We start from the raw sequence: 21,122 nt of genomic DNA, 5'->3' as shown, positions 1-21,122 counted from the left end.
CCAGACTTCATCCCTTGTTGGCTTGACTTTAAACTCAATTTGTGATTCATACAGATTTTATACTCAAACTTTAAACTCAGTTTGTCATATTCAAACATAAATATGGGTTTTATACTCAATTGGTTTTTACAGTACATATTGGCATGTACTAGGTTTTCCATATTACATATTGATAGGAAATGAGACAGTGTTTTGATACCCACCGGATGATTCGGTTATAATGGAACATCATGTACTATATTATCTCCATCTTTCACTTGAACATCGTGCACTACGTTATCTACATAATGAAGATATTGCCAATATGTAATGTTGGTATTCAAACATCAGAAAACACAATTTTTCATTTGCACATGTCAATATGTACTGATTCTTATTCAAGCATAAAAGTGAAATTGGTTTTTTACAGTACATATTGGCATGTAAGGGTTTTCCATAGTACATATTGATAGGAAATGAGACAGTGTTTTGATACCCACAGACTGATTTGGCTATAATGAAATATCTTGCACTACATTATCTCCATATTTTATCTGAACATCATGCACTATGTTATGTACATAATGAAGATGCTGTCAATATGTATTGTTCGTATTTATACATCAGAAAACATAAATTTCCATTTGTACATGTCAATATGTACTAGGGGTTTAGCTAGTACATACCAATAAAAGGGGTTTACCCAGTGCATATTGATATATAACATAAAAATAACATGTATTTATCATATTTATCCATCAGTACATGTTGACATGTACTAACTGGAAAACAAATTTCTTTCAACAGTACATATCAAATCTAAACTAGGGTATTTAGCAGTACATATTGATATGTACTGTAGAATCATACATAACATACATACAATACATATCACAACAAAATGCAGTAGAAGGATTAAGCAGTACATATCAACGTTTTTAGCAGTACATACTGATATCTACTTTAGGATCATATAAAGAAATTGGTATAAGAAATTAAAAAAATAGAAGTAAAAACATTACATATATTGGATTTGTATTTCATTGTATTAGAAGCAATACCTCTTTTCTCTTCGTTGTTGTTGGTTGAATACCAACAGATTTCTTCTTCTTCTTCTTCTTTGTTGTTGATTGAGTATCAACATATTTTTCTTCTTCTTTTCACAATTTTTTTGGTTAGATCTGGTTTTTCAGTTGATTTTGTGATGGTTTCAATTGATTTTTGTAATGGTTTCACCGAATCTAGGGTTTTTCTCGTTTATTTTCTTCAATTTTGTTGAAGATTGATTACGGAGAAGAAGAAGGTAGAAGAAAATGAGAGGTTTCCTGGAAAGAGAAATTCTTTTGAATTCGTTTTAATGGAAGAAAGAAAGAGAAAAATTATTTCTCCAATATCTGCACGTACAAAAAAAGGTTTTTTTATGGCCGGTCTTTTTACAAGACTAAAATATTTTTGGACCACCGATTAAATGTTTTTTATGAATGGACCATAGATTAAACGGGTCGCGGATTTCTGGACTAATCAACAAATTTCTCTAGATAAAACATCTATAACGGGTTGTATAATATTTATTATTTTATTCCTAATTCTCAACCGATGCTACGACTGATGAGCTTAATTTTTCAGTGGGACCCACTTTCTGTGAGGTGTCTCCCTATCCTTATCATCGATCTAACCTAACTCCTCGTCCTCACTATTTCTCTTCCCGCGCCTTATCTTCTCAATCTTCTTCTCTCCACCGCACCCCAAAATTGAAACTCGAAAACTAAAAAAAACAAAAAAAACAGAAGAAATCACTTGAACCATTGCTCTTAATCCCAACCCCTTTCTCCATCGTTTTCGTCTCTCCACAAAATCACCAAGTTCTCCAATAAACCCTATTCGAAATCTGTAACCACAGACTTGAGCAAAGAGGAAGAAATCCATTCTTCTTGAACCATTTTCTTCTTTTCATCTTTGCGGTTAAGGTTATTCCTAACCGATCTCCTTCTATTTTGTTGAGAGGGTTTATTTTTATACAACCTATGTTCAGATATGAAATAAAATTAGGGTTTTGATTTGGGGGTTTTAATTTGTTAGGGTTTCTGTAATTTGTGTTTGTAGGGATTTTGATTTGTTAGGGTTTCTTTTTTTTTTTTTGATTGATTTTAGGGATTTTGATTTCAGGGTTTGTTGTTGAGGTTTTTCTCCTTTTATGCAGCAGAGAGGTAAAATTCTTTCACCCAATTTCTTCTTGATTTTTCTTTTCAGCACTGCATGTTTAGGGTTTTTTGATTTTAGGGCTTTTTGATTACAGGGTTCACTGTTATAGTATTTCTTCGTCTCTACAACAAAAAGGGTAATTCTCTTTTACTCGATCCAGTTTCCTTCCATCATTTTTTGGTTCAACTGGTTGTTTACCTGTTTTTAATTTTGAGACTTTTTGATTTCAGGGTAGCTGTGAAGGTCTTTCTCCATCTCGTACAAAAAGGGTACAACCAATCCAATTTTTTGTTTCATCATGACTATATGTTAATTTGATAAAAAGTCAGTTGAAAAAACAGTTGGTCCTACAAATATAAGGTGCAAATTTGATTCTCACCAAATGTTTATCTTGGTAACTGACTTCTGTAGGCAACAAGATGATAAACTGGATGAGTTAAGTGAAATTATGCAAAGAACTTGAGGTGTGGGGCTCCCTTTACACAAAGAAATTACATAGCAGGTAGCATTTCTGATTGGCATTCTTTAGTTAAAGTTGAAATGCTTTCTTGGTTATAATTTCATTTGTTCGTTAAGTATATTAGTCTCTTGCATGGAATTATTGAAAATTTATGGTGTTGTATGTGTTGATGTTGTCGTAAAGACAAGCTTAAAAACATCTTGATTGTGCTATTGTATATTGTGTCATTATGATGTGACGCTGATTCATGTTAAATTATTTGAAATATATCTCAGGACTTCAAGAAGAGATGAATTGTTTTTTCTTTTTCGTTTAGCATTTTTTAATTGGTTTAGTGTTGATTTTTGATTGCATCTTAAGGATGGAAAAGTAGATGAAATTATGTGCGACTTTGATGAGCCTGAGACTCTTACCAACTGGATTACACCTTGGTGAAGTTAAGAATATGCTTATTCAAGGTGAAGCTGGTGCTGTTTATATCTTCTAGGTTGAGGGAAGTTGATCTTGATATTCAAATGTTCTCTGAAATGGGTATCATTGATGTATTGAGTTCAAATTTTGATTCCATTATTTTTATTGATATTTCCAGTTTGTTTATATCTTCTAGGTTGAATTTTAACGGGTTATATGCTATTTTCAGGGATTGAATAATTGCTGATGGATTTAATATTGGTGGCGAAGTGTGTAAGTGGTGTTCGTGATGCTGATGGTGCTGTTAGCGGTAGTGTTGGAGGTGCATGTGTTGGTATTGCTGCTACCAAAAGGTGGTGGTGGTATCTTAATAATAACACCAACTTTGATGTAAATGATGAATCTTGCAGATAGGTTAAGTAATTATGGATTTGTTGCTTTGATTACTGAGGTATATATTGGTTTGTTTCTAACTGGCAACAAGTACACCTTAGGATGATGATGATAAAAAGATGATCTGAAAATGAGATTTCGTTTTTTGTTAGCTGTTTTTGGAAGTGTGGAGTTTCCCTTAAATGTTCAGCATTGTGTTAATATTGATTGGTTAATTGTTTTATTTTCATTGTTGGTTACAGCTTAAGGCTGCTGGACATACGGATTGCATTAAAGTCTATAACAAGTGTAGATGGTAGACTCATTTGATTCTTGATTGATGTAATTGCTTATATCTTTCTTTGGATGTAAACTGATTGTGTTGTTTCATTTAATCAGTGCGCAGAGGGGAAAACCAATAAGAGAGCCTGGATTTGCCTTATTAACCGGGAGAAAACAAAGTATAAAACCTCTAAGTACCTTTTTGATGATTGTTTGACCTACAAAGACATTATGCAACTGCAGAAGTATAATACAAAGGTTAAAACTGATGACTTTTGTTTATTTGTTGCAATTCAAATTCTCCTGCCATTCTGTAACTCACTTTAACTTGAAATACCTCATTCAACTAAAATAATCCAATTCATGTTCAATTTCGTTAGTTCGAAATATTCACTTATGAACCTTAGCATTTATTCAACTTCGTTAGTTCACAATATTCCCACAACTAATTATTGGGCTTCTCCTTGCTTGTTCTTTTCAGAAAAAGGTTAAGATAGGTGGAAAGTATGAAGAAAATATCGAGGTAAACGTTGTACTACTTTTGTTTTCTATTGGAGAAATCTAGGCAGAAAAAACATTTCACTAGCAGTTATCACTTGTAACTTGTAGGCTTCCGATGAAGACTACTCTGTTGAACCCGGTAAAAGTTGAAGGTCCTTTTGTGCCCTTCCTGATGTTGGTAATTTACAAAAAACTATAGGATACTGTATCTTTAGTGCCCTGTGCTCTGAAGGTAAATTTATCTCCTGATAATGTTATGCAGTGATGTTTTCCAGATGTTTGTCTTTTTGCCACTAGATGTTCACCAAATGTATCTTTTTTTTTCCTTCTATTTTTGTTATTCTTCCTCACAGTGCCTCATATATAGTACATGTTCTGGAACAGGGTGGCATCTTTTCTGTTGTAATTAGCGCAGTTGAGGTCTCGTTTCTACTTTGGATACAGATTGTTGCCTGGTGATGGGGTTTATACAGAAACAGATGAATTGGGCAAGATTAATGGAATCGACTTCTGCAACATGTTTAAAATGGTTCAGCAAATCTACTTCAAAGTGATATCCTCCAATGCATTTGAACTTTATAAGACTAATTTTTCAATTATTCTTTGTGATGCTTGCTGGATGCAGGGCTGGGATTACACCTGTTCAGAAAAGGAGATTTACTGAAAAGAAGAAAGATATGAAGTGGCAGAAGCAGGGTTACAACGCTCAGTAATTTAGCTTTTGTGCTTATGCCAATGCACGAATGAAGGTTGTGAATCCTTCCACAGAATATTACGAGTACTAAAGTGTTTGGTGGCGGGGCTGGTGAGTAATAATTGTGTTTTGTTCCCTAATTACCATCTAATTCAGTTCATGAACAAAATGTATCTCTTTTTTCTTTTTCCATTTTTGTTATTCTTCCTCACAGTGCCTCATATATGGTACATGGTATGGAACAGGGTGGTATCGGTATCAATTTGTTGGAGATAGACTACTCTGAACCCCCTCGACTGGTGAGTAGATAATTGTATACTATGGTCCCTAATTACCGTCTTATTCAGTTCGTGAACAAAATTATAAGGTTGGGTGGCACCTTTCATTGCTGATCCCTTTTAAGATTGATACTATTTTGATATTAAGTCACCTGTAATAGTTTATAGATGCGATGAGCTAATCTCACTTGTTTATTAGGCATGCCATCTGGATAAATATAGGAGTGTTGTTCTAGTTTTGAAAAGGACACAATTAGATGCTACCATTCTGCATTCCATCTTTAAAAAAAAGCCTTTGAAGCATCAACTCATGTTATTAGATATCTTCCCTTTCTAAATGCCTTTGCATATGGTTGTCAAAACTCAAAATCATCTAAGTGAGATAATTTTCCTTCATTGTTTTCAATAATCATCTTTTATTGCTCTTTGGATTCTCCGTTTGTACTTTGGTCCACTACATTGTAACTGTTCTCAGAGCAAGAGCATGTTAGAAGTGTAGCAATGAGATAATGTAGAGTTCATTTAAGACTCGGTAATGAAGAATTGTCCTGCTAATATGAACCCAATCCTCGGTGTTGAGACCTCAGAGATGGGAATACTGAAAACCTCACCAGTTCTTTCTCACATGTTCTGTTTTAAGGAAGCTTGGGTGACATTGCTGATGAATCTTATAATGTTTATTGTGTTATTGCATCAGGTCGGCACATGTTTGTTTTGCATTCTCTCATATATTAATTTGTTCGTCTGTCGTATTTATTGTGATGATGAAACCCAACATGCTAACAATATATGCTTAACTAATCTACGAGGAATTTTTGATATGATTAGTTACCAATCTTCACTACTTTGCACCTTTTATCCTCCATTCTGTATCTTGTGCTCGAGATATGTCAAGGTCGTGAATTAATGAACTAGTTACGTTTCATATACTTTCTTTGTGCCGTTGTGTCGATGTTGGACAAAGGCAGATAAAGAGATTGGCATCATATTGATTAGGATACCAACCTTTTATAGATTACTGTCGTCTCATGTTCAAGATTGTTAGAAATAAAGGTGTATTAATTATGAATTGTATCAGGATTTGGAATAATGTGGAGAGTAGGTGGGACAGCCTCCAATCCTAGATTTAGAAGAAGACGCAGCAAGGCTATGGAGCTTCACTGCCGATAGTTATAGTATATTTCTCATAGAATTATTGGTGCTTCATCTATTTCTTTCCCTGTCACTTTTGGTAAGAATTACTCGATCCAGGTTTATTTCTTATGTTAGTGCAGCCTTTCATCTTAACTGCTGGTGAGTAATCTATGTTTTGACGTTTGTTTGTATACTGGAATATGATTTATTGATTTGTTTATTTTTTTTTGAAGTTACTGGTGTCCTGCTTTACAAGAAGGCCGCACATGAAGATTACTTCACAAGTATGTCTTTCTATCTATTCCTATAAATATGATTACTTCACAAGTATGTCTCTCTATCTATTCCTATAAATATGATTCATTGATGTTTCATATTATCAGTTGATGAATGATAAAGTTGCCTAAATCTCTGTTTTTTTTCCGGTTTCCCTCAGTGATAAAGTTTTCCAAATATCCATTTCAAGCTTTGGTAATGTGCATGACATGGTTATTGTTTTTATAAGCATTTTCTTGAGTATTGTGACCTCCCCACAGTAATCAGCTGATAGCCGAACTTATTTTTACTGTGCAGGTACACCATTATGAAGTATGGGATAAGTTCTAAATCATCATCAGACTTTATCATTTTGTTGTTTAATCAATAGTTTACTAGTTCATCGTTTTGTAACCAAATTCTAGAACTTAGTTACCTTTCTTGTAAGATTTACATTGGTCAGAACTCCAAAGATTATAATGATTTTTGTGTAATTTGAACCCAATGAATCAATGAATGTTAAATTGAACAAGTTTGATTTGATTCTCATTTGAATTGTAATTTGAGTTTGATTTGATTCTCATTTGAGTTTCATTTCAGATTTAGTCAGATTCAGTCAGGCCAGACAGCCAATCTGAATCTATTTTTTTATATCAAGATTTATACTGATTGAAGACAGTCATAAAATTTTGACCGCTAAAATCGGTCGTTGATATAAGATTTCAACGACCCCAGAGACACGTCAATGTTGAAAAAGACGCTCAAACAACGACCCTTTTTTCGACAAACAAAGCAAGTCAGAGATACGAGTTAAATGACTTTCTTTGTCGGTCGTGAAACTGCTGATTTCCACTAGTGGATTATCAATTGGTTCCTGTTCACCTTAATTTATCAAAAGACGGAACAAACTCATAGGTATATCTGTGGGAGACATATTTATCTATTCAATAGACTTTTCTGTATGATACAGATTTGTTTATCAAGTCTTTGACTTTGGGTCGTAGCAACTCTTAGTTGTGGGTGAGATCAGCAAAGGGAATCAAGTGCGCAAAATCCGGCATAGTTCAAGAGGCGTAAGGAACGCAACTGTACCTTGATCAGTGTGAGATTGGTTAAGGCTCAACTACATTCCAGTCCGAAGTTAGCTTGGTAGTAGGCTAGTGTCTGTAGCGGATTAATACAGTGTGGTGTTCAAATCTGGACTAGGTCCCGGGCCGGGTTTTTCTTCATTTGCGGTTTCCTCGTTAACAAAACTTCTGATGTCCGTGTTATTTCTTTTCCGCATTATATTTGTTTATATAATTGAAATATCACAGGTTGTGCGTAAGTTCAATCAATTAGATAATCCAACTTTTGGTTGTTGATATAAATTTATTGACACTTGTATATTGGTTTTTGATACCATCCAAGTTATTTCTTATATTCAATCAGGCTCGCAAATTCCTATTTGTTTGATTACGGATTGAATTGAGAAATTGAGATATAACTCTTTGATATACTTTTCTTAAGATTGAGTCTGACTGTCTAGTTGATTCTCTTAAAAGTATATTAGAGTTAGTTCATACAGATTGCTAAGAGAAATATTGGGTGTGGTTGTTAGATCCCCGCTTTTTCACTTGTCAATTGAAAATATGACATGAGCTTTATGTTTTCACTTGTTCTGCACAATTATTGCATTCTCTGAACAGTAGCAATATTTTGACCATCATTTACCTGACTAGGAGTCTCATTATCGTCTTTGTAGTTGTACACGACTGGAAAAACAATCATTTTATCGCGATGATCAGGTTCGCAAATACCGAAGTAAGTATATCACCATTACTGGAAATAATATTGGACAAGCATTGTTGTTTTAGTATATTTACAAGTTTAAATTTTAAACTGATAATAAATCAAATAACAGAAATGAATTGTGATTAGTGCACGAGCATTCAACAAGAGTTATGTACAGTTCTGTAAAAATTACAGACCCCCAGCATGTAGTGACACGGAGTTTATAGATAACTCATGTCCTGGGGATATCCCTCAACCTAGCTATATTTGCGTATCTTTAGTTATCTGATAGTTTTTGTATTCTGTTCATGTATTATGCACGTGTGTGTGGTTATTGTTCTATTAAGTCTATTGTATAAATAAACATAGCGTCTATCTTCTGTATTAAAGTGGATTATCATCTTTTCTTTTATTTTAATGTCACTATTGTAGCATCGACTGGTATAGTTCTCCTGCCATTGGTCTTCCAGGTTTTTTCATTTTGTTTCTTCTTCATTTGCTTTATTCTAAGTGATTGTTGTCGCGTATTATCTTTGCAATCTTTCAGATATTATTTTCTTTTTGTTTCTGATGACCTAATTTTACTTTTTTCTTTGGAATGTTTTTCAATCTTCATCAATTTTACATCTAATTTCAATTTTCTTTTCACGTTATTTCATTTATTTTCTTTCTTTTATTTGAGTTTTTCTAGATATTAATTTTTCTTCATGGACTCATCAAATATTACAAAGCTTCCATTGCTAACATTAATTTTTCTAGATATTAATTGAACTCCATTGAGTTTTTCTAGATATTAATTTTTCTTCCTTAGTTGATTCTTCTTCTAGTGATAGTTTTCATTTGGATTTTTCTACCTCCATCTGTACAGCTCCATCTCACCTCCCATTTCCAAGTGAATTTCAATCATTAGATCTACTTACTCTGTCCTCTATTTCTACTTCTTTTATCACTCAGAATGCTCCTACTATGGTTACAAGGGGAAAGAATGACATCTTTAAAAGTAAACCCTTGTTCACCTCCTTACACAAGCTACCTTTAGTTTTACTTTGTGACATATATCAACTTGTACCTACTTGTGTTTCTCAATCGCTCAAAATTACATAGTGGAGAACTGCTTTAGTGAATGAGTATACTGCTTTAGCTTATGCTGGTACTTGGGAGTGTGTTCCTCCCGATCCTACCCACAATATCGTAAGTTGTAAATGGGTTTTCAGGATCAAGTACAATGCATATGGCTCTCTTGACAAGTAAAAATCCAGCCTAGTTACTAAAGGATTTCACCAGAAATTTGTCATTGATTATGCAAAAACTTTTAGCCAGTCGCCAAGCCAACTACTATCAGATTGATCTTATCTTTTGTTGTCAATTTTGATTGTAAACTTACTCAACTTGACATAGAAAATGCTTTCTTACATGGAGATATGAATGAGGAGGTTTATATGTCTCAGCCACCAGGTTTTGTAGACCCTGACAATCTAACTTAAGTTTGCAAGCTTAAGAAGGCAATTGGTTTGAAACAGGCTCCTAGAGCCTGGTATTCTAAACTTGCTGATGTGATTTTATCTCTAGGTTTTGTTACTTCTTTGGCAGAGACTTCACTCTTTGTTCAGAAAGTTGGTACCAGAATCACGGTCATGCTTGTCTATGTGGATGACATCATTCTCACTGCATGGATCATTTCATTCAAGAATTGGGTAATCACTTTCTTGTTACAGATATAGGTCAATTGCATTACTTTCTTCATCATGAAATTAAATTGTATTATTATATATTTTTTTCAAACAAATTATATTATTGGTCTTCTTAAAAAATACTAATACGGCTGGTGCAAAGTTTTGTGAAATGGGGAGAATACCAAGTACACCACCAACTTTTTCGTTCAACAACCTGTATGGACTAAATATAATACAATCACAAGTAAATCAACGTAAAGTCCCTTGAATCAGATTTATATAGAGTTTTTATCTTTCTATTCCACAACAAATATGTATAGATCAAAGATTTTGTTAGAGCATTGCTCGGTCGAACTCGCATGCGTTGCTATCTCAAGCATGTTTGTCAATGTTAGTGATTAAAACTATAATTCTTGATTTCTAGTCTACTATAGTTAAGTCTCGGACTAGGATAGAAAGCGTAGTTGAGCTCAAGAACTCCATGGAAATCATCATACAAGACGAAGAACTACTCAAGGAACTGGTGGAACTTCATCGACTAAAAGGTATGTGGAGACTTGAACTTATCTATCACTCAAAAGTCTATCCACTCTATCTCCTTTTTTGAGACAAAAGTCGTTTTGCTATATAGACTTTGATTATACACATTTGTTATTTCGAGCCGAGTTTATCTCGCCTATCTATTTCTCGAAATATGTGTTGGTAAGCTTTTGCTTTGGCCAAGTTCATCTTTACCTAGTGACGAAAGTCATGTTATGTTTCAACCACTTTGAAAATTGCTTTGACGAAAAATAATTTGTGAATAACAACTATATAATAACGACCCCTAAGAATGTTTCAGTGATTGAAATGAGAGTTTAGATTATATAACCATTGTTGGATATAAGCATTGTGTGGCAACACATATATGTATATGTCCTTTTTCCTTGAACCAAAGTAAGTGTACTTTTTCGATCAGGAAAACCGGAATAAGTGTTGTGAGCTAAGTCGGCGAACTCAGTCCGCGAACCCGGTCCGCGAACTGGCGGAAGTTCTCTTCCCGAGAAATTCCGATGGAGTTTGAGAACTCCTTCCGGGAACTTAAGTCCGCGAACTAAGTCTTCGAACTTAAGTTGGTTATATCTAAAGACGATTTTTTTGTGAACTTACATTTATAAAAACTAAGGAATGAAAAATGCAAACCGTGGCTATAAAGTTCATGAATGAATTCGAGTGAATCAAATCGTTTTTACTTCGATTGTGTCTTGTGTACTTACATAAGATTTATACAATTGAACAACTTTCTAACTAGTTCATTTGAGTCATTTGAACTAGTTATGGTGAAGAAGAAAATGGTTGATATGAAAGTGCTCATATGGCTAACCATTTGGTTAACTATTGTTGAACCAACAAATGTACATGTTTGGGTACGGTTACACAAACCTAAAATCGTGCATTTCATTTGTGTGTAACAAGCTAAGTTTTCGATCCAACGGTTGAAAGATATTAGCTTGAATCTAATCAGGTTTTCATCTAATGGTGAATATTGAATGCTTTGTTACCAAGCTAACATTGGTTGCGAACCCTGATTTGAAAGACTATATAAGGGAGAACTCTAGCAACTAGGAAACCTAATCCCCACACCTCCTGTGTGATACTAGTTGTATTAGCTAGAGTCGATTCTCCTTTAACCTTAGGTTTCTTCTTAAAAACCAGGTTAACGACTTAAAGACTTCATTGGGATTGTGAATCCACACCGATACTACTTTCTCGTAGTTGTGTGATCTGATCTTGTTGATTCAATCGTGCTGAGTACAATCGTAACCATTGGATTGAGATTAATATGTCCGATAGGCAAGATATAAAAGTAGTCACAAACATCTTAGTCTCATCGTTTGTGATTCCACAATATCTTCTTTCACCGCGTCGATTAAGATTATTGTGAGGTGATTGATAATACTAGGTTGTTCTTCGGGAATATAAGTCCGGGTTATCAATTGGTTCCTGGTCACCTTGATTTATCAAAAGACGGAACAAAACTTGTATGTATTTTTGTGGGAGACAGATTTATCTATTCCTGTAGACTTTTCTGTGTGATACATATTTGTTTATTAAAGTCTTCGACTTTGGGTCGTAACAACTCTTAGTTATGGGTGAGATCAGCTAAGGGAATCAAGTGTGTAGTATCCTGTTGGGATCAGAGACGTAAGGAGCGTAACTGTACCTTGGATCAGTGTGAGATTGATTGGGGTTCAACTATAATCCAGACCGAAGTTAGTTTGTAGTAGGCTAGTGTCTGTAGCGGCTTAATACAGTGTGTGTTCAATCTGGACTAGGTCCCGGGATTTTTCTGCATTTGCGGTTTCCTCGTTAACAAAATTGTGGTGTCTGTGTTATTTCTATTCTGTATTATATTTTTTTATATAATCGAAATATCACAGGTTGTGCGTTAGAATCAATCAATTGGAAATCCGACCTTTGGTTGTTGATTGAAATTGATTGATACTTGAACATTGGTATTTGGTACCGTTCAAGTGATTTCTCTTGTATTCAATTAGACTCGTAGATTACTATTTGCTTGAGTAAGAATTGAATCGAGAAAGAGAGATATTATTAACTCTTTGATATACTTTATTAAGATTGAGTCTAGTTGATTCTCTTGAAAGTATATTGGAGTTTGTCCATACAAATTGCTAATCGAAATATTGGGTGAGGTTGTTGTACCCCCGCTTTTTCAGGTTTGTATACTTGATTGTGTAGAAGAGTTCTTGGATGATCTGAAAGATCAATATTCAAAATCAATATAGTCTGTATCATAATTGTATAAGATCTGAATTCTAATAAGTACGAAACTTGTCTTTCAAGATATGAATTCTACAAGAACAAGTCTTGGTTTGATGTCAATCAATAAGGACTTAAACTATCTAGGTTGATTATGTAGTACTTGCGATATTCATATTATAAGAGTTATCAACATAATGCTGCAAAGAAAAAAACACAAGACACCAGAAACTTTGTTAACAAGGAAAAATGCACATGCAGTAAAATATCGGGACCTCGTCCAGCTTTGAACATCACATTGTATTAAATCGCTACAAAGACGAGCCTACTATCAGATTTCAGACTAGAATGTAGGTGAGACTGAATTAACCCTCCAAGCAATTCAGCTATAGTCGTGCTTCTTATGTATTTTGTACCTCACAAGATTTTATGCGCTTGATTCCCTTAGCTGACGTCCTTTACATCCTAAGAGTTGCTTCAACCTCGGTGAATACTTTTGATACCCATCTGCCTCTAACATACAAGCGTATTTTATTTTAGATATGCAATCAAAAAATTTGGAAATTTGTTTGTAGTGGATAAATCTAGCAAACCTGACAGATCCAAAACACTTACATTCTTATCAAAGAGAAGCCTAGATCACTAATCACCTCTCAAGAACAATCCAAACAAATCAAAGAAGAGTTTAACTATCTATCTTGAGAAATCACAAAGTCTGAGACTAAAAGAACTTTGCGATTTCCATTTATCTTGTTCCCGATCTAAAGTTCGTGAACTTCAATTACCAGTAGAAAAATATCCGGATTCAAGAACTATTAGGTAAAAGATAGTATGACCGGGCTTCACGAATCCCTAAGCGAAGTCTTCAAAACCATAACCTAGAACAGTTTCATAAAAAAAACCTAGGTTATAAAGGACGAATCTAGCTATACAACTCAGACACAAGAGTGTGAGGGATTCAGAAATCCTATTGCAAGAGTTTCTTTATTTATGGATTTTCAAGGCTACAAATAGATTTGAATTTAAGCAAATGTTGCTTGAGATTCAAGAAAACACTTTCTCTGTTAAATGAAATTACTAGTTAGGAATGTAAGCATATAAAAATTCCGCCTTGAGATTATACAGAAGAATATACACTATGGTTAAGAGTTATAGAACAACGCACAATGATAATCCGTAGTGGCTAAGTAAGACTGTGAACTTATAAGCAATAATGGTGTTCCATAACACTAAGGACTCAAATAATAATCCACAATCTCAAGGTAATTTTTTAAATAAAGTTATCTTAGAAGTGTTTATGAGAGTTGTAGCAAGGTAGGTATGCACATTGGGTTTGAAAACCTCTTGGAAGTTCGCGAAGTCAGCCTCAAAGGGTTTGCAAACCTCTGCCAATTCACTAAGTCAGGTCGTAGGGGGATACAAACCAGGTTTGTAAACCTCCCCACCCCCATTTCCGAACTCATATGTAAAGAGTACGCAAACCGTGTTTGAAAACCTATACAGTTCGCGAAATTCAGATCGACTAGGTATGCAAACCGGGTAAGAATACCTTTCTCCAAGCAGTTATGAAAATCTCTCATCTTTAAATTTGAAACATTCCCAATAGCCATAGACAATATGCACTGCTTGCTTTGGCAATTTCCAAATGATCAACTTGAAAAAAAAATAGATTGTGAACAATAAATTGTTTTAACTAAGATTGCTAAGGATCTAAAAACATCCATTGCTCGAATCATATTTCGAGAGTTTAACCAAGACAAGCTCGAAACTCGAAATTTATTCTTTGTAATATTAAGTCTACTAAAATCATACAACATAGTCTCATAAGATAGAATGGGAGATTCCATGAGTAAATAGGATAGGTCAGTCTTCACATACCTCCTTGTTTATGAAGTTCTCCAAATGTTTTCGTTTGTTTTTCATCTTTGATCTTCGAGGGTTATTCAGTAATATCTGATACTCCACTACCGTTCTACAATCCTAGTCCGAGACTTGACTTTAGTAGACTAGAAATCAAAATATGGTTTTGTACATCTAACGTTGACATAACAAGCTTGAGATAACAAAACTTACGAGTTCGGTCGAGTTATGTTCTAACACCTTGTACTTCTCCATTTGCAGCTGATTCTCATCTTACATCTAAATGTGTCCTTCTTGACAATTCAACTGAATATATAACTCATGGTGGAGGCTTTTCACTATCTCACTTAGACTAGTCAGACATTTCTTTTGCAATAATTCGGGTATGTTAACTACATGGTTAAACCTCAGAATCCTTTATTTCTTGATATCCAAAATGACTTTCAGATATCTCAAGGGTATAATCAATCATGGCTTGTGTTTTACTAAGGGTACTATAGTCTTGTATGTTTTTTCAGATGCTGATTGAGCTGGTAATGTTAGTGATAGCAAATCTACTAGTGGGTTCTGCATTTATTTTCGATGTAACCCTATTTCTTGGTCATTTAGAAAACAACCTATAATTTTTAGGTCTTCTACCGAATCTGTATATATGGCTCTAGCTACTAATGTAGTGGAAATGATTTGGATTTTATGACCGCTCAAAGATTTGTTCTACTTTTTACCCTCTCCTCCTCAACTCAGTTGTGGCAACATTAGTTCTCTCCATTTGGCCTATAATCTTGTGATGAATAGTAGAATGAAGAGTTTACAGGTGCATATTTACTGTGTTAGAAATCTTGTGATAAATAACTCATATCCTGAGATTAACCCTCAACCTATATTTGTGTGTCATCAATTATTATTTGTTAGTTTTTGTTAATGTGTTCATACATCCTGCACTTGTGTGTGCTTGTCGTTCTATTGAGTATGTTCTATAAATAGACACAACGTCAATATTTTGTATTTAGGGGATTACATCTACTTCAATGTTAATAATATGTTTAGTATCAGCCTATAAATAACTAATGTTTTGGACACAATTTATAAATAACTCATATCCTGAGATTAGCCCTTAACCTATATCCGTGTGTCCTTAATAGTTTTTGTTATCGTGTTCACATCCCGCATGTGTGTGTGCTTGTTGCTCTAATGAGTCTGTTGTATAAACATACATAGCGTTGGTAGTTTGTATTTAGGGGATTATTATCTTTTCCTCTAGTTTAATATTAATAACATGTTTAGAATCAAAGGCTTAGTTGTGGTTATACTCCAGACCTTTACCCTGCATTAAAATTGCTACGAAGATATTTAAAATTTCTCCCCAGATTTTTTTTATTATTATTATTATTATTATTTTTTTCTAAACAAGGAACCTTTTCATTAATGGTAATTCGAGGTTACAATGAGTTTAAGATCGAAAATAAGAGAATACAAAGAAACAAGATCATACCACAAGAGTACAATACCGAGAAATCTGACAAGAGAAAGAGAAGGATTACCGGAGTAAGACAAATACAAGTATGAATAAGATCCGATTAAATTGGAGGAAAAATGGTTCTTTTTGGAATTAAATTCCAACAATTTTGTTTGATATTCTTCTACAGAAAGATGTGCTCCCAAAATAGAAGTGATTTGCTCAAATCTCTTGTAACTAGGGATGAAGATCCCGTCATCAAAAAATTACCACCGTAGTTCCGTCGCCGGATAAATTAATGATGAAGATTTCGTCGCCGGAGACAACAAAGATAAAGGTTTCGTCGTTGGAGAACATCCTTATTGATCTTTAAACCCAAACTAATAACCAGGAACCGCCATTAAAGAGTATATAAACCTTCAGAAAAGAGATAAAAACACCATATTGGAGTAGATAACTAAAAAGCATGACAATAAATAAATTAAACTTACTAACTAACCCAGAAAGCAAGAAGAAACGAAGAATCCTGCTCAGATCTAGCCCAAAACGGACTTAACCCGAACAAAGAAAGAGTTGCTAAAGGTATTGTTCTTGTTGGAAAAGAAGATGAGAGGAGAGATAAAAGAGAGCACATTAATATTATTATTTCAGGTAATTTTCCTCTCGTGTGGTTAAAAGCTGAACAAAGCTCTCTCCTGAGAGCTTCTGGCCCCACATGAGTATATTTCAGCCAATAAGATCATCATGTTTATTCACACTACCAGTAATTCATCCGGTAACACCCCCTCTAATTTTTCCTACCACTAATTTTTGGTATTTATGCTTCTCTTAGTTTTTTCCGAGTCTTTTCTTACTAGGAATTACCAATAGGTACTATTATAGTGATACTAGTTAGTGGCAGATCCACCCACTAAAGCCCAGTAACTAGTGGTCCATAATAAAAAGAAAACATAAAAATGGACCCAATTTTTTAATCCCAGGTCCTGTACACGTGCGGGACAAATCATGTGAAATTTTCAAATACCTAAACTACCCTTCCAATCCTACATATATTTAAGCAGCCTATTTCAAAGTTTCTAAAAAAACAACAGCGAATTCATATCCGGTTTCTGCTCTATTTCTTCTTCTCGCTTTTGGATTAGGGTTTTTGAAGATTTCTTTAGTGATTTTAACAGGTATGTTGCTTAATCTTTTCTATTTTCTTCTTTCTGCTACAGTTTCATGGAGATTGGTTGTGTTCTGTTTTGTTTTTTTATGAATCTTGTTCGTATTTATTAAGTTATTTGGTTAGATTGTTAAGTTTTTAGCTTATTTTAGCTTTCGATTTGATTAACTTTCTGTTTTCTTTTCAAAATCAGGTTTGTTTTCACTTTCAGATCGTATTATCCAGCAGTACATATATGACATACTCATTGTTTCTGCTACAGTTTTTGAATCATGTTTAAGATTTGAATTTTGGATCATGGAGATTGGTTGTGTTCTGTTTGTTTTTTATGAATCTTGTTCGTATTTATTCAGTTATTTGGTTAGATTGTTAAGTTTTTAGCTTATTTTAGCTTTCGATTTGATTATCTTTCTGTTTACTTTTCAAAATCAGTTTTGTTCTCACTTTTAGATCGTATCATCCAGCAGTACATATATGACATACTCATTGTTTCTGCTACAGTTTTTGAATCATGTTTAAGATTTGAATTTTGGATCATGGAGATTGGTTGTGTTCTGTTTGTTTTTTTATTAATCTTGTTCGTATTTATTCAGTTATTTGGTTAGATTGTTAAGTTTTTAGCTTATTTTAGCTTTCGATTTGATTATCTTTCTGTTTTCTTTTCAAAATCAGGTTTGTTTTCACTTTCAGATCGTATTATCCAGCAGTACATATATGACATACTCATTGTTTCTGCTACAGTTTTTGAATCATGTTTAAGATTTGAATTTTGGATCATGGAGATTGGTTGTGTTCTGTTTGTTTTTTATGAATCTTGTTCGTATTTATTCAGTTATTTGGTTAGATTGTTAAGTTTTTAGCTTATTTTAGCTTTCGATTTGATTATCTTTCTTTTCTTTTTTCAAAATCAGTTTTGTTCTCACTTTCAGATCGTATTATCCAGCAGTACATATATGACATACTCATTGTTTCTGCTCTTAGATTCTGTTTCTTGCATAGATCTCTCACTTTTTTTAGTTTGACCCATCAGTACGTATGTGAAATACTGTATTTTAATACTGTTACATCTTTGTCACATTTGCAGGTTCAAAACATGTCTGATGCAGAGTGTTCCAATCCAAATACCTACTGCTATGCATACATTTACTATAAGCATCATCATTTTGCTCACCTGGTTACTTTTAAGTCTAGTATTGATGACCTGAAATTTCTTATTTGTGAAAACTGGAGAACCTTGAACCCTTCTGAGATTATCATCACTTATGTTGAGAATGGTGTCAAAGTGCCTGTGATTGCTGACTTTCAACTTCATGGTCTCGCTGCCTTGCATTTTTCAAAGAAATCGGCGTTCTTTGAGCTGCATGTGGATTTTCTTTCTGCTGGTGGATGTAGTTCCTCTACATTCAGCGACGTCGACAACAATTCAGAACTGATTAGGGCAGATAGAGATAGTTATGAAACTGATGGAAAAGAAATTGTTAAACCTATTCTGTCCGATGGGTGGGAGAATGTTTTTGATGATCCTAATAAGATTTTTCGTGGTGGTGTTGATGCTGTTCGGTTGGCCTGTCAAAAGTATTGTTTGACGACTGGGTATCGCGTAACAAAGGTGAAGAATGATCGTGAAAGGTTCACAATGAAATGCAGTAAAGTCCCATGCACTTGGATGATCCATGCAGTTGCTATTGATTCTACTTGCGATGTTTTTAGGATAAAAAAGTATGTTGGGAGGCACACTTGTGGAGATGGTGTGAAGTTGAGAAGTCCTAAAGTATCGAAGAAGATGGTACACAACCTTATTCATGATCGTGTGATGCACAACCCACTTATCAAGCCTCGCGAAATTGAAGATTATATAAAAGTTGGTGCTGGTGTTAATATCAAATATCACCATGCATATCATGGTTTGGAACGGTCACACCATGAAATTTTTGGGAATGATGTAAAGTCTTACTCTGATCTGCTTTGGTGGGTGAATTCATTGAAAGAAACAAATCCTGGCTCTTATGCGGATTTTCAGTTTAACGATGCAACTCAGACATTTGAAAGGTTATTCATCGCAGTAGGCGCTTGTATTGAAGGTTATAGACTTTGTCGACCAATGATTTTTGTTGATGCAACTTTTCTGACTGGGAGATTTAGAGGTACCCTTATGGCTGCTACTTGTCTGAATGGGAATCAAGGCAAGTCTCTTTGTTACGTTTTAATTGTTATTGTTTACAAGTTATTCACTGCTTTTAATCGTTGGAACTTTTTGAGTATACCATTTATGTACTGAAAAGTGATTGTGTCTAACACACACTAATTCATATATGTAAGCATAAGACCTTTTTTTGAGTACAATATGTCTATTATGTACTGGAAATTCTTAGTCTATTTTCCAGTACATAATATATGTTACGTGTATGAATATAGCAACATATTTAGTGACAGTATATAATATATGTACTGTTTGTTTTTTGCATGTTTTTATCCGCTAGCCTTTGCATTGGTCCCAGGAGAGGATGTTGACAATTGGGATTGGTTTATATGCAATCTTAGCAACATTGTTGATGACCGTCCTATCACCTTTATGTATGATCGTCATGAAGGATTGTTGAGGGCTATTCCTAAACACTTTCCTACTTCCCATCATGGATATTGTTACTACCACTTGCAAGGAAACTTACCAATCAGGAAATCGGACGAGAAGTACAAAGAAGTTATGGCTTGTTTCAAAAAAGCAACTTATGCTCTCACACCAGCAAGATATGAATAAGCACTAATGGAAATGGAGTTAATGGGAAGGCCTGGGGTTGCTGAGTATTGCCGCAATATGCTTAGGGAACATTGGTCCAGCGCGTTCTTCACTGGATGTAGATTTGGTCAGACTACATCAAGCGTTGCTGAGTCCTTCAATAATTGGATTCGGAAAGACAAGAGGTTGCCTGCCTGCGCCCTCGTTGACATGATCAGGTTTGTGTGTGTGTTTTTTTTGTTGGTGTTTTCTTTGTTTTTGGTTCATTTTTTTTTGTTCAAAATTTATTACAGGTGTTCTTTTTGTTCCATTCATAGGTTACGCGTTATGGAGTTGATGAATGAACGTCGCGAAATGAGTCTTTTGATGTACCCAGAGAAGCTCACTCCTACCTACGAGGCGTTACTTAAAGAACATATTCAAATTGGTCGAGTTTGGAATGTTACTCAGTCATCTGCGTATGAGTATGAGATTCATTCGCCTAGGTTAGCTTTATCCCATAAAACAACTTTTACTGTACTATAGCATACATGTAGGAGTGAATCATATGTTTTGTTTTTTTTTTGTATTTGTTTGCAGTGCTGCATATATGTACTGCTTTTAAGTTATTTGAGCTGAAAAGCTTTTTACGCATCTGCAGGTCTCACACTGTTGATATGCTGAACAAGACTTGCACCTGCCAAAGATGGTGTGTTTATGGTTTTCCATGCTCTCATTCTACATCATCTATATCTGCCAAGGGTGATCGATACGTAGATTATATCGAAGACTACTTCAAAGTTACAAATTTTCAGTAGCTGTATTAAATTGCTATCAGACCAATCCCCAACTACAACAGGCCAGAGCAGTATCTGCCAGAGGATAATATTTTTCCACCCCATCCACGAGTTCCACCACGTAGGCCAAAGGGAAATCGTATCAAGAATGCATGGGAGAAAGCTAGGAAGTCCGTCCGTTGTTCCAACTGTAAGAAGAAAACTCACCACAACAAGGCAACGTGCACTGTCATTCCTTCATAACCATGAGTTTTAGATTTTCAGTTCTCCCTTATTAGTTCTATTGGTCACAATGCAGATTCTGTTTTGCGCATCATTTTAAACACTTTCGTTCGCTTTTTTTAGAGTGCTAAA

At 34.5% G+C, this 21,122-nt stretch overlaps 1 long non-coding RNA gene across 20 annotated transcripts; it reads left to right on the top strand.

The window, feature by feature from the left end:
• The first annotated feature begins 1,691 nt into the window (after positions 1-1,691).
• LOC113306434 lies at positions 1,692-7,100 on the top strand. Of its 20 annotated transcripts, XR_003338655.1 has the most exons (15): positions 1,692-1,946; positions 2,146-2,186; positions 2,276-2,317; positions 2,412-2,450; positions 2,593-2,683; positions 3,002-3,740; positions 3,824-3,964; positions 4,188-4,229; positions 4,316-4,439; positions 4,592-5,012; positions 5,147-5,200; positions 6,258-6,410; positions 6,547-6,597; positions 6,750-6,784; positions 6,887-7,100. It is a non-coding gene; the product is annotated as an uncharacterized LOC113306434 (long non-coding RNA). The 20 variants fall into 20 exon arrangements; XR_003338663.1 differs by having other exon boundaries at positions 3,002-3,172; positions 3,282-3,405; positions 3,688-3,740; positions 6,258-7,100; XR_003338657.1 differs by lacking the exon at positions 6,750-6,784.
• The last annotated feature ends 14,022 nt before the right edge of the window (positions 7,101-21,122 follow it).

Source organism: Papaver somniferum, chromosome 1 (assembly GCF_003573695.1).
Source record: "Papaver somniferum cultivar HN1 chromosome 1, ASM357369v1, whole genome shotgun sequence".
NCBI classification, from domain to species: domain Eukaryota; kingdom Viridiplantae; phylum Streptophyta; class Magnoliopsida; order Ranunculales; family Papaveraceae; genus Papaver; species Papaver somniferum.
Note: the sequence above shows the minus strand (reverse complement) of the source record. Positions and strands in the feature narration are given on the sequence as shown.